The sequence below is a fragment of the Sarcophilus harrisii genome, chromosome 1 (genome assembly GCF_902635505.1).
Source record: "Sarcophilus harrisii chromosome 1, mSarHar1.11, whole genome shotgun sequence".
Taxonomy (NCBI): domain Eukaryota; kingdom Metazoa; phylum Chordata; class Mammalia; order Dasyuromorphia; family Dasyuridae; genus Sarcophilus; species Sarcophilus harrisii.
The window spans coordinates 120,344,684-120,358,714 of NC_045426.1; the positions used below are offsets into that span (position 1 = coordinate 120,344,684).

At 35.9% G+C, this 14,031-nt stretch overlaps 1 long non-coding RNA gene across 1 annotated transcript; it reads left to right on the forward strand.

The window, feature by feature from the left end:
• Positions 1 to 3,305: 3,305 nt before the first annotated feature.
• On the forward strand, positions 3,306 to 8,103 carry LOC116422808. The gene is made up of 2 exons (XR_004233345.1): positions 3,306 to 3,928; positions 6,863 to 8,103. It is a non-coding gene; the product is annotated as an uncharacterized LOC116422808 (long non-coding RNA).
• Positions 8,104 to 14,031: the final 5,928 nt, after the last annotated feature.

Consider the following 14,031-nt stretch of genomic DNA (forward strand, 5'->3'; position numbering starts at 1 on the left):
TAACATTTGGAGGAATCTAATTACCTAATTGACTTTCCTAGCATTTGTTTGTTGTTACTTTGGGAAAGGGTTATGTGTTAGACTTTATGTTGAACTCTACTGTAGGCTAGACACAGAATGACATCAAAGAGCTAGATAGAGAGGGCCCTGTGTTACAAGATCAGTAAGAATTACATTCTTTAATTTAAAATTTTTTTTCAATGAACAAGAATTCTATTTTCTGGCCCTCCCACTTCTTCCCCCTATTGAAAAAATAAAAGAAAAACAAAACTATTGTAACAAAAACATATTGCCAATAGTTTCATCCTTTACAACACCTAATTCCTTTCCTGTTCTTTATGCCTGTGTTTTATGTTATGGATCTTTATACCAAAATGTTTATTCTTTGCACAAAAAAGTTACCTTTAATAAAATTTAGGCATATTGCCAATAAATGGGTGATAAGATATCTCAATCATGTACACACTGCAAGACATTAAAAAAACAAAACAAAACAAAACAAACCCCAAAGCAAAACCTTTCTTAAGTTGATTGCTTATTTATTGTTTTAGCAGCTTGACATTTTGTTGTCAGCAGTATAAGTCTTGATTCTTATACCATGCTGACAGTCATCTTCAGGAGACATTAGAAAGCTTTTCTGCTGGGAACATGACTAAGAAATCTTGCCTTTGACCCCAGAGTTTTGACCTTTCATTGTTTTTTTAAATATAGGTTTTCCTAGGTAAGAAAAAAGAAAAGGAACTGAAGGAAGAAGAAAGAGAACAGAGGAGATCCTATAAATAATCTATTTAACTTTGTATCAAAATCTCCATCAAGTAGTTGAGCCTCAATTCTTATTAAGGCATGCTTGTTTGGCTTTCCAGGCTTTCCAGATTTTCTCATAGATAAAAATGTTATTTTTCCCAATTGCCTGGGATAACCTGCCAATTTGTCTATCTCTGATTCCCTTTTTCTCCTTTATACATTCAGTGATCTAGATCTAGAAGGAAACTAAGAAGATATCTAGTTCAATTTCTCTTCCTTCTTATTTTACAGATAAGGGAACTGAAGCTTAGGGAGGTGAAATGATTTATTTCAGATCAAACAGAGAATAAGCGAGATGGGATTTGAACCAAGGGCCTCACCCTTGTATGACTCTATCTTCCCCTAATTAATAAGGAGGGAACACATTTGTCAAGTCACTATATATTAAGACTGAATCTTGTTATGGGAGCAATCTGCTAGTAGCTGTTGGGGATCTACTTCTGACTAGCAGAATAGATCCCTTCACGGGAGAGGATGATAACAACACAAAGAGACTGAGAGGCAGTTGGATTCTCCAACCTCTCTCCTCTTCCCTCTTGCCTCTAATTTATTCCATTCCCAATTCACAAGCAACATGTGCATCAGTAAAGCCTGATTTGCAATTCTTTCAAGTGTGTTATGTTTTTCTCAATTAGGCTAGTCCTTCTGATCTGCTGGGCACTTTTCCCAGGAAGAGAGAGGAATTTGGACCTCAAACCACTCTTTTTTATCACCTTCCCTAGTATCTATTCATGTAGGAATAGTTCTGTCTCTCTACCCTTACATAATCTGAAATTTAAACCACTTTTGGAATCTGTTTGTATTCAATCACTCTCCTGTGCACTTGGTTCAGTTTATCCACTTGGCCCCCTGACCAGTAACCATCATACATATATGGACATCTAGTTTGCACATTGAAGACTTTATAACCTTAGATCAACTGGTAACAAAAGGTAACAAAAAGCCAAAAGGAAAAACACCTCAGTTCCTTACTTTTATCCCTTCAAAAGATCTGTTATCTGTGATCAATCTCTGTCCAGGAATAATCATTCAGAACTTCCACTGAACACCTTTCTTTCTACTGTACCTCTCTGATTTAAGCCTGAGGATCTATTATCTAGAATAGGGGTCTATGAGATAGAATACATGCAAAATGTTCATTGGGGTGGCAGGAAGAAAATACTAGAACTTCCAATTTATATTTATTTTTACTTAAAAATTATTAAGCATTATTAATGTTTATTATACTGATTGACACTGGCATCTTTATTTGTGTCAGTTGATAGATTACCTGCCCTATTGACCTTCCACCGTTTAAAATCTCTGCAACTCAATAAACCTTGAGAAACCTCAGTAACTCAGAGTGGGGAACTGAGTATGCTCAGGGGCCAGGGTTAATTTTGAGCTCATGGTAGAAAGTTTGAGTACTTTGGCAGTCAGACAATCTGGATTATTCTGGTATTAGCCTTTTTTTTTTTTTTTTTAACTACATCTCCTCAGTAATAAAGGGAGAGTGGCCTTTGCAATTCCTGCATTGGGTCTTGGACTCAACCTTCTCTCTTTTTTCATTCCCATTCCTATTTCTCCCTTCCTCTTGAAGTCCCTCAAGGCAGAGTTGGGTCTGCTGGGATACTTCTTCTGGGTTGGGTAGGGCTGAATCATATCTTTGGGGAGGAGAACTGTTGGCAAAGTGTTAAGGAGTTGTTGATCTTTTGAAGGGTGGGAGGGCTATTTGGAAGTTCTGGAAATAAATTGCTAGGTGACACCCTTGTTTTTCCTGATTTCACCCTTCCCTGGATCACTAAAGGCTCCTCTTAATTTCCCTGTCTATTGCTTCTTTTCCCAACCTCACTACCATCTCCAGTGTCCCTCCTTCACTTATGTAAAGGAATCTTGGAATAGCTGTAAAATGCAATTGCTTTCTGTTTCTGGTGAGAATTGAAGGTGTGTGTTTAATCATTAATGCAGTGAGCTGAAAGATATCAAATTCAGTCAGTAGAAATTGTATGGCGCAGAGCCCAGACTAAAATGTGTTTTTGTTTATTTGGCCCTGTTGGTGTGATCTTTCATAGTATGGCCTTTTATTTAAAAAAAAAAAAAAAGCTAGAAATTTATTTCCTGTTGTACATTGTCATTTGTTTCCTAATACACGAAGACAGGTAAGATTTGTATGATATTTGATGGGCATCACTTAGATTTCCAATTCTTTGTCACCACAGAAGACGTGCTATAAATATTTTTGTATATATGGATCTTTTTCTCTTTTTAATAATCTTTGGGACACAGATCTAGTAATTATATTGCTGGATCATCATTGTTGATATTCAGCCCTTAATGATTAGTCTTTATGTCCAATCATTTAACCAATTCCTATTCCACCAAATAGCATCAGAAACCATGTTTCTCCATCTTGTCCACAAGAATAGCATGTAAGATTTAGTCTACTGCTTTTCAAGAGGTAGAGTGGATAGAATCCCAGTCAGAAAGACTCATCTTTCCAAGTTCAACTAGTTTTATGACCCTGGGCAATTACTTAATCCTGTTTGCCTTAGTTTCCTCATCTATAAAATGAGACAGAGAAGAAAAGGGCAAGCCACTCTAGTATCTGTCCAGAAAATCCCAAATGGGGTCATGGAGAGACAGGAATGACAGAAAATTACTGAACAAATAAATCTTATGTACAATATTTCCTCTGATCTCTACTATTTTGACAAACCTGTCAAAAAAGTTTGTCATGATCTATTTTTGATAAAGCCTTACTGGGCTGTTTTTGAATACAACTTCTTTTTCTAGGCTCATTAAGAATCACTTTAATAATATGTTCTAGAATTTTGCCAGGAAATGAAGTAGTTGGGGTACATGATTAAAAGGGAATGCTAACATGCATCAAGAAACAATAATTATAGTGTATACAGAGAAGCATGGAAACTTAAATGAATGGATAATCAATGAACAAAGTCAGGAAAGCAATATATACAATGACCACAACAAGGTAAATGGAAAGAATAGGAACAAAACAATCAAAATGAAATCATATGAAATTGTAATAACCAAGTCTGTTCTCAAAAAAGAGATATTTTAAGGTATGTTTCTTGCTTCTTTGCAAAGGTCAGAAATTATGGCGATGTATCCCCCTGCACATAAGGTAAGTTTTTTGTATGTGGTGGCTAATTTAACAATTAAAAAAATTCTTTGTTATAAGGGGAGGCTTTCTGACGATAGGGTGGGAAAGAGAGGAATGCATTGGGAAAATGTGTGATTTAAAGGCAAAAGATATTAATAAAATTATTTTTTTAAAAATCTAGCGATTTTTCTGTTTCTGAATGGAACTCAAGTCAAGACCTCATATTTCTCTTTATCAAAACTGCATTTCTTTATGTTTTCAGAATTTAATTCTTGAGCTTTCTATTCCTCCTAGGCTGATTTTCTCTGTAGAGAACCTCTCAAAGCTTATTTTCTTCCTCAGAAGCTATATGTTATTTTTTCATCATTGTCCTTGTCTGTTATCTCTCCCTCCCTCAATCTGTCTTCTCTCCTTTGATTTGTTTTCATTATGCAGAAGTCAGTATTTCCTTTCAGAATTTATTTTCTTCTATGAAATCCTGACCTAATTCATTTAAATTTTTTTATTGATGCTCTTATTAAAAATTTTATCCCTGTCACTTCAGAGTGACTCCCCTTCAACCCTACAGAAACCTTGCTTTTGCAATAAACAAAAGTTGTATATTTCTTCCCAATACTTTCAAGTTGTGCATTTTTCTTTGTGTCCAGTTTCTTATTTCAATTTCTTTTTTTTTCTCTCCAAAGTTTATTAAAGCTTGTGAAGCTAGTAAGTGTTGAGAGTGGCATTAGAAACTACAAATTTTCAAATTTCTCCTTTTTTCATGTTGTTTTTGTTTCTTTTAGTACAGGGGGTTGTCACCTTTTTGTGTGTCCCTTCTGGAAATCTGCTAGCCTATGCCTCCCTTCTCAGAATAATTATTTGTTGCCTACATTTATAATTTGTCTTGTAGTTATTGTTGCTGTTTTCATTAAACTGTTCCTTGAGAGCAGGGACTGGCTTTCTCCCCTTTTCTTCCTTTCACCCCCGCTTAATTCCCTTTTGATTCTTTGTATCTCTAAAGTTTAGCAGTGTTTAGCATAGAGTAGGCACTTAATAAATACTTTTTGACTTAAGAAGAAAAGTAAATATCAAAGACTCTGGATTTTGTGGTTAGTATTGTTGACACATATTGTATCTCTTTTAAAATATAAGGCCTTAGTAGGATGCCTGAGGCACTAAAATGTTAAAGACCTTTCCCATAGGCACACAGTTAATTAGGTGGAATTTGAACCAAAATTTTCCTTACTCTCACCCCAACTTTGTAGATGCATTGTCATGGGGCCTGTGGTAAAGAAATAAACCAAGAAATTCAGATAGATATAACATTTGATACATAATAATTTATATACAGATATAGATCTCATACTAAATTTTATAAGGTATTTTATGTAATTTCATTTCATTCTCACAGTTACCCAATTATGTTTAATAGCACATTGCATTTATTTACAAAAGGTAAAACTGCAAGAAAATGATAGGTCTTAAAAGTAGTATTTGGTTAAAAAAAAAATCCCTGGAGGAACTGGAACCACCTATATTTAGTAGGGTTATTGTGAAAGCAAATGAAATAATATTTATAAAAAGTTGTTTTTAAAAAAGGTGCTAGTACATACAGATGCTTAATAAATATTTATTTCCTTCTCTTCTCCCAATTAAGTTAGAATTGAATTATGTTAAGGAAAAAAAAAAGCTTGAAAGGAAATGATGAAAAAATTCACCAAAATAGAGAATGTACTAGAAACCCCAAATTATCAATCAAATTAAGAGCAGAGTTTCTCCAGAGAATATAGCACGCAGGGATTTGAGTATGCATTGGAAGCTGAAGGATATATTCATTACCTGATTAATTTGGGGGAAACAAAAAGATCTAGAAGCAGCATATCACCTGATAAATTAGGGAACAGATCAAGGAAGGGTGACCTCAACATTTTTAGGGGCTTGGAAAACATTAACAAGGAAAGTAATTTAATAGGATAGCAAAAAGTGACCCCAAAATGATTCTCCCTATGTAGACAGGGATGTCTTCTTCCAGAGGTTCTCTTACCATAAGTGTGGGAGGGAACACATTCAAAGAATACTCATGGCTAAGGAACATACATGGAGGGACCCAAAGAACATATGATCAAAGAACATGCAGGTAGGGACAAATACAGAGATCATGTGTGATTAGAGCACAAGTATAATTGGGGCAGCTTATGTCTCCAGTGCTTCTGAACCACAGTGACCTCTAGTTATATTATCGAGTGAACATTTTTCTCCACCGAGTTAGAGTCCTCTTGATGCTCTGTTTGGTTGCTTTCTCTGTTCTTTTGGCTGGATTGCTCTCTGCTGGGTATTTCTGTTACTGCTACTATACTTTACTAACTAGATGTTGGATTGCAATTGTCATGTAGTTTCTTGGTTTCTTCTTTATTTTGGGTTGTTCTCTTGTTCCAAAAATTCATGGCAACTAAAGGTGTCATGGAGATTGAAAACAATTTCCTTATCCCATCTTCTTTGCAGTTTTGCTATATGAATTCTCTATGCTGATTTGAAAAGCACCCATTCTTCTAAACCAAGAAATATGAGAGAAGATAAAAAGGAATTTTCAACCATTGCTCAGATAAGAATGGAGACTGAAAGATTCCAGGAGAAAAAGAGTTCAAAGGACAGATTTTAAAATCCCAAAGATTATCTTTAATCTTTTGTCCTGTAGACCCTAGGGTGTCATACTCAGCCATCTAGAGTAGTCTGTAGACATTTTAAAATGTGTCCTTTGAATTGCTTCTCTCCACAAGGGTCATAGAGTATAAACTCTTATCTGAACTACAGTTGGGAATTTCTTTTATCTTCTATCATATTCCTGGTCAAGAGTATGGCTGCTCTAAATTAATTCTGGGGAATTTACCTAACAAAACTGTAAAGAAACTGTGAGGATTTTTCTGTCTTTTTTTTTTTTTTCAGCTCCCTTATGTCTCTGGTTGCCTTTAACTATAGGACAAGATTGAAAACGGACCACTTGGGGCTGGTGAAGCTGTTGACCTTTGTGTCTGTTTCCTACTGGCACCTCAAATCACTCTGTTTTTACTTCTGGGAACAAGAGAAGATCCAGAAACAAATTAGGGGAAAAAAAAGTCATTTAAAGGGATGAAGAACCGAATAGTCTTCAGAGTTAAAGTGATAAATATCTACAATAACACATACAATTAGTTAACAGTGACTGTCAAAGAAGGATAAATATAACTACAATATTATATTAGCTAAATTGCTGAAAGTTATAAAAGGACATTCCCAAAAACAAAGAAAAGAAAGGTGAAAGAGGATGGGGATACATGTATGTGGGGGAAGGTATCATAGCCATCCTAAGATGAAGCTCCTATCTTTAACAAAAGAAGAAAAGGAATCCAAGTTAATCACAAAGTTAATAGGATAAAGTACAAGAATGCTATTCAATGTTTCTTTGTTAAGTTTGGCTTAAGAATTGAAATTATAAAATATGACAGTTCATATTCTCTTTTGAGAAAGCAACTGTTTATCAAAGTATGCTTAAAATGGAATTTAACAACTGCATTATTAAATGGAAATGATTTAAACTCAATAAAAGAAAAAAGTGAATTCAATAATGTCATCTTTTTATACAAAAATACTCTAGATTTCCATTGAAAGCATAGGTTAAATTTTATTATACTGCTATAAGAGACATTGATTGGAAGTGCCTTCAATTGAGTTGATTTTAATTATAGGACATAATCTTTTTTCTGTGGTCAAGAAAGTATCTCTCAGTAGTGTGTGGAGGTATACCCAGTGATGCTTGGGGGAAAGGGATAAATCCTTACAGGGTTTCTTGGACTAGGGCTTCTTTCAAGATGATTGCCTAGCCTAAACTCAGTAGTTTGGCTTTTTGTCAGAGCATCCACCCCTTTGCTTCAACCTATGAGAGGGACAGATTACCCTCAAGCTCTTTTCATCTACTATTTTCTTCTTTTTAGATGATATACCATAGTATATTAGAAAAGATCTCTACTATGGGAAGGAGAGAAGCCCATACATTCAGTTCCCTCCCTCCCACCCTAGAAATTAGTAATCGCTTCTTTCTTGAAGCAGAAGGACAGGGTTGCATGGATTTGGTAACTGCTTTCTGAGCACAGGTCAGGACTGGAGATTTGAACTACTACAAAAGCACTTGGCAGTGGCAGCTTTTTGCTTGTCTACACAGCCTGAGAGGAGAATTATGGCTAGCGAACTGTTCCGGAACAAGAGAGGGAAGCAGCAGCTGGGGCATTAATTGAATTCTTGTAAAAGCACATGTCAGGAATAGACATGATTGCCCACCCAGCCTGAATGAGGACTTCATGGAAAGTGTTCCTGAACAGTATCCTAGAAAAAAGAAGAGGATCATTCATGTAGTGCTTGAGAGTGAAAGAGTAGAGACCCAGGATCTGGGGAAAGTAGAAGATGTGGACTTTGCTGTTCTTTCTTGTATTAGAGGAAATAGTTCAGACAGTAGTATTTATTGTAGAGCACCTAAGTGTGATTGCTTTATGGAATGAGGGGGTGGGGTAATGGATTATTTGAATGCTTTATGTATTTTTTAAATGTGTTTTCTGTATCTGTTTATGAGTTTCTGTGAGTCCTTTGAATTTTTAGCATTTTCTGCGGGGCAAAATAAAGGCTGTCATACTCCGTTTGTAGATCTGTTGTTTTGAATGATTCTATGGGAGCTAGTAATTCTATTTACTCACACGTAGAAGCTGAGACATAACCTTTGGTTAAACTATATTTGGAGATTATCCGAGAATAAACTATGGGTGTGAGCCTTAAAACCCAAGTAAAAAATGCCTCATTTAGGTAAGTCCCCAAAATCAGACCTGTATTATGCCAGTCTAGAATCTTGGGGAGTGGAGGCTTGGATCACAGGTTGGACTTAATTTAATTCATAAGAACAGCCCTGTGAGGTGGATGATATGTGTAATTACCATTTTACAAATGGGGAAACAGGTTGAGAAATGAGTGAAGTGATGACTCAGATTAGAATTTTAGTTCCAGTGCCCATTCCTGATCTCATCCTGAAGCCATGATTCAAACTGGAGAAACAGAGAGCAAAAGATGCCAAACTCACAGATACAGAAAAAACAAAACAAAAACAAGATAGAACAAATAGAAGTAAGAAGATAGTTTGAGGAGCCTAAGGTGGTAGAGTATGGAACAGCCATAAACTAGAAAACTCAGATCAAAAAGTGACACTCAGAGCTATTGTTAACTGCCAGTTTGCCAAGTTATCAGCCTGTCAATAAAGATTTAGGGGCAATCAAGTGGTGCATTAGATAGAATGTCAAGCCTGGAGTCAGGAAGAGCTGAGTTTAAATCCAGCATCAGACACTTAGTAGCTGTGTGATCCTGAAGAGGTCACTTAACTCTGTTTGCCTCAGTTTCCTCATCTGTAAAATGTAAACCTCTCCAGTATCCTTGCCAAGAAAACCTCAAATGGGGTCACAAAAAGTACGACATGACTGAAAAATTACTAAATAATAATAAACAGTCTAGGAGAATTGTCTGGGGGAACTTCAGTATATGTCAATGGCAGAACTTCAACCCAAATCTTCTTGACTTGAGCGAGTCCCTGTCTACTAAGGCATGATGCCTTTTCCTGGGTTGGGGAAATGATGATGGAAAAAAAATCACATCAGTCCCTTGCCCTCCAGGATCTTATTGTTTAGGAAAGAAATGTTGCTAGGTTATTTATTTACTTAGCACTACCATGTGTAAGACACTGTGCCAAGTTCTATGAATTAAAAACAAAACTAAACAAACAAACAAAAAAAAAACCCGAAAAGCCTCTGTCTCAAGGAATGTGCAATCTAATATGGGAAGACAGCATACAAAAGGAAGCTGAGACGGGGTAAAGGAAGAAGGTACCTGACAAAGGAATATGATTGGACCGTTCAGAGAAATACAGCTGGGTGGGAAATGAAGAAATGGTTGGTCTTGTTGCTCTCCTTAAATGGAAATTCTGGGAGGAGCTCCCCAACTCCACCCTCTCCAGTCACACGGAGGGGTCCTAGGAAAAAGAAGAACTGATGAGGTGTGAGTTCCAGAATTGGAGTGAACTTGCAAGATGATAAGGTTTCTGGGGCAAAGTCTAGAAGATCACAGCTAGGCCTCTTTTTAGAATAGAAAAGCACATTGCAACCTATACTGCCTTCTGCCCTGTGATAGAGCACTTGTCAAAAGTTGTATCCCATTAACAAAAACTCTGGTTTCTTATAACTGATAAACAAAGGATAGCCTGTTTACTTTTAATCAAACAACATTGCAGTTTTAACAAAATTCTAAATTAAACAAAGCATATTTCATTGAGCAGATTTATAAAATTAATTATACTATCTTCTGAAATCTTTTTCTTTTTTTCAAGACTCAGCTCTGGACCCACTTCTTCCCTGAAGTCTTACCTAATCTTTTTCAATTATAAATGATTCATTCTCTCTCTCTCTCTCTCTCTCTTTCTCTCTCTCTCTTTCTCCCCCTCCCTCTCTCCCCCTCCCTCTCTCCCCCCTTTGTTCCCTCCTCCAATCTCTCAGTATTCTCTCTGTTGTGCATCTCTTATGCTTTAAGTTAGATACTCTTACAACTTGGGAGACTCAGAAGGTAGATCAATAGATCTGTAGTCAAGAAGACAAGTTTAAATGTGACTTCAGACACATACCATGTGAATTGAGAAAATTACTTAACTTCTGCCTGTCTCAATTTCCTCAAGTAAGAAATGGGGATTATTATAAGCACCTACCTACCAAGGCCGTGGTATCAAAACAGATGACATGTAAAGTACTTAGCACAGAACCGTGCACTTAGCAGTGCTTAGTAATTAATTGTTTTCTTCCTAAACTATGAGAACCTGGAGGACAAGGGACTATGCTTTTTTTTTTTTTTTTTCATATTTGTTTCCCCAATCCAGGAGAAAGACATTATGCTCTAGTAGACAGGGAATCACTCTCAGTGTCAAGATTTGTGTTCAGATAACACCACTGACACATTGCAGTTCTCCTAGGCAATTTTCCAAGGCTATAAATTGCAGAACAATTGCTAATCTGCCTGTTGGTAAAGGGAGTTTCCTCACTGGGAGCTTCCTACACTGATGAAATCATAAGTCTGTCCAAAATATCATTTCCTGGGGTGGGAGGACTGCACAACAATTATTTTTTTAAAATCACCTCAGGAGAAAGTTTTTCTTAATAATTGTGACCTCAAACCTTCATGATGCTGCAACCATCTCTGGGGCAAGGAGCTCCCCTAGGAAGAATTTTGTAGGTTAGGTACCTAATAATTTGCCACTCCTATACTTGAAGTCTTTCCAGCTTGATAGCATCTGGCAATGCTTGTGCTCCATAGACATCGTTTCTGACCACCTGGCATCAACTATGTCATGGTGATCCATTAAAGTATGATTTTTAGACAATAGCACTGAATAGAGGCACTTTGTTGAATAGAATAAACAATTTACTTGATCAAATGACTTATTTGTAAAGCAATTTTAAAATTGCTATATAAATGTTGGCTGTTATTTAATTTTTAAAAGAAGTGGCTGAAACACTGGAACTGAAGTGAGGAAAACCTTAGTTCAGATCTGGCTTCATATACTTCCTACCATGTGACCCTGGGCAAGTTATTTAACTGACTTCTCTCTTCATCTATAAAATGGAGATAATAATATTACCTACATCTCAGGGTAGTTGTGAGAATTTGATGATATTTGTAAAGCATTTTGCAAATCTTAAAGCATAACATAAATGTTATTAGCTATTATTCTTCTGAGATGTTATTCCTTGAAAACTAGTGCCTGGAACCTTGCACAATGGTTTTTTGACGTATCCTGTGATTTCCTCACCTGTGTACAACTCCTGTGGAGAAATTCCCTCTGACTATGCAGGCTGGTACCTGTTTCACAACTTATAGTTTTAGGAGAATTGCCTGGACCATTGAGATTAAAGCCCTATATGTTGTAAATGCTTCATAATTGTCTATTGAATTGAATTGAAATAAAATCATCTAGTAAAATTTCACCTTTAATCCTAACTCCTTTCAACATGTGTGACCTGTCAACATATGACTGTTGCCTAATGTTTGAACTATTTTCTCTGTCAGTTCCCAGTAATTACCTAATTTAGGGTTCATGGATATATTGTCCTGCACATCAATTCTTATTTCTCTCTCCTAGTATGCTAGAATGCCATTGCTTTTCTATCTTTTGCTCAAAGTGATCTTTCAACTTCACAGACACATCCATCCATGTCTGGTCTAGTTTAAGAAGCCTGCAGAAGTTTCCAGGAGCTGTAGTGTTCACAAATCTTTCCTGCTTACCATGTGTATTCACTTTCTAAATGATCAGCTTATCTCTGGGGAGTCCAGATTTATATTCTTTATTTGCAGGTCATGCATTCTCTATACTATATATATCCATATGTATTCTGGGAAGTTGCATTCTCTATACTATATGTATTCCAGGAAGATTTCTTGTGCCTGAAATAAAGTGTTTAAATTTTCTTCCTCAAAATTCTTTGGAATCTAGATGATTCTGAGGTTCCTTCCTTTTGAACTGTCTTCATATTTTGTTTTTTCATATTCATTACTTCCCAATCTTTTCCCTAGGCATTTTCTGAGTCTCCTTCCATATACACAATGTTTTCTTCCACTTTTATCTCTAATTTCTTAATATTTTCTTTTAATTGACTGCATTAATGTTTCTATATTTTCAGGTATGATTCACAAATTGCTGAGTTTCTTCATCATTTTGTTCCTTAGCTGTATCCAGTCCCTCTCTTATTTCCTTTTGCTGATTCATTCCTTCTTTGTATATCATTGAATATGAGTAGTGGATAGAGTGCCATTCCTAGAGTCAGGAAGACATGAGTTCAAGTGTGGTCTCAGACACTTTTTAGCTGTGTAATAAGTCATTTCGCCCAGTTTACTTCAATTTCTTTATCTGTAAAATGAGCTGGAGAAGGAAATGGCAAACCACTCCAATATCTTTGTAAAGAAAAACTCCAAATGGAGTCATGAAGAGTTGGAAATGATTGAACAACAATTTTCCATTTTATTGTGTTTTTAGAAATTTCTTGTACTTCTAATACAACTGTTGATGCTATTTCAGTGCCCCTTGTCTCAGGAGCCTCTATTATGAAACTCTTTTAAAATTTTTTCATTATCATGGTAATTTTTAATTTCCTTATGAAAATCCGAGTGTTTAATTTCTTGACATTTCTTTTCTATTTTTGAGAGGATTCTTAAAGAAGTAACCTTTCTTATGGTATTTTACTTGGCCATCTTTTCAGAAGTCACTTTGTTGGTTTTTTCCTAAGCACATATGCATAGCCAAAATATTTAACTCAATTTGGACTCTATTTAATAAGCCTGAGATCACATTAGACTTGTCTTGAAAATGAATGAGTATCCTCTTATTAGAAGTGTGGAAATGGAGTTGGAAAGATCCCTTGCTGAGGATGTTGTAGGGGAAATTCCTATTTGGCTATGAGTTGGACTAGATGGCCTCTTAGGCTCTTCCAGGTTTTGAGAGTTTATAGTTACAAGTGTACACATTAATACTTATTATTGCTAATCTCTGTTGACTCAGAAATTAATAGATAAGAAATAGAGCAATACTTGGTACCAGCAGTTGACAGAAGGATATGAAGAAAAGAAATTAAGGATAGAAGTCAGAAAATGAGAAAGATAAAATTAAATTTTTCTTCTTTAACATTTCAGTAAATTAAGGCAGAAAGGAGGGGGCAGCTAGATGGCACAGTGGATAGAGCACTGGCCCTGAATTCAGGAGGACCTGAGTTCAAATTTGATCTCAGACACTTACCACTTCCTGGCTGTGCAACCCTGGGCAAGTCACTTAACCCCAATTGACTCAGCCAAAAAAAAAAAAAAAAAAAAAAAAAAAAAAAAAAAGGTGGAAAAAGGCAGGAGGAGCTGGAAAGCTAGTGGTTGAAGAGGTGGCTTTGGCCAAATAGCTAAAAAAATTTAATTAAATCATAGCTTCTTCAGAGATTATTTTGTTCAATCCCCTTATTTTACTGATAAAGAAGCCCAAGGATTAGGTAGTACAACCCCATCTTTTTTGATTATAACTTTTTGTTTAAAAAAAAACCAAAACATATGCATGGGTA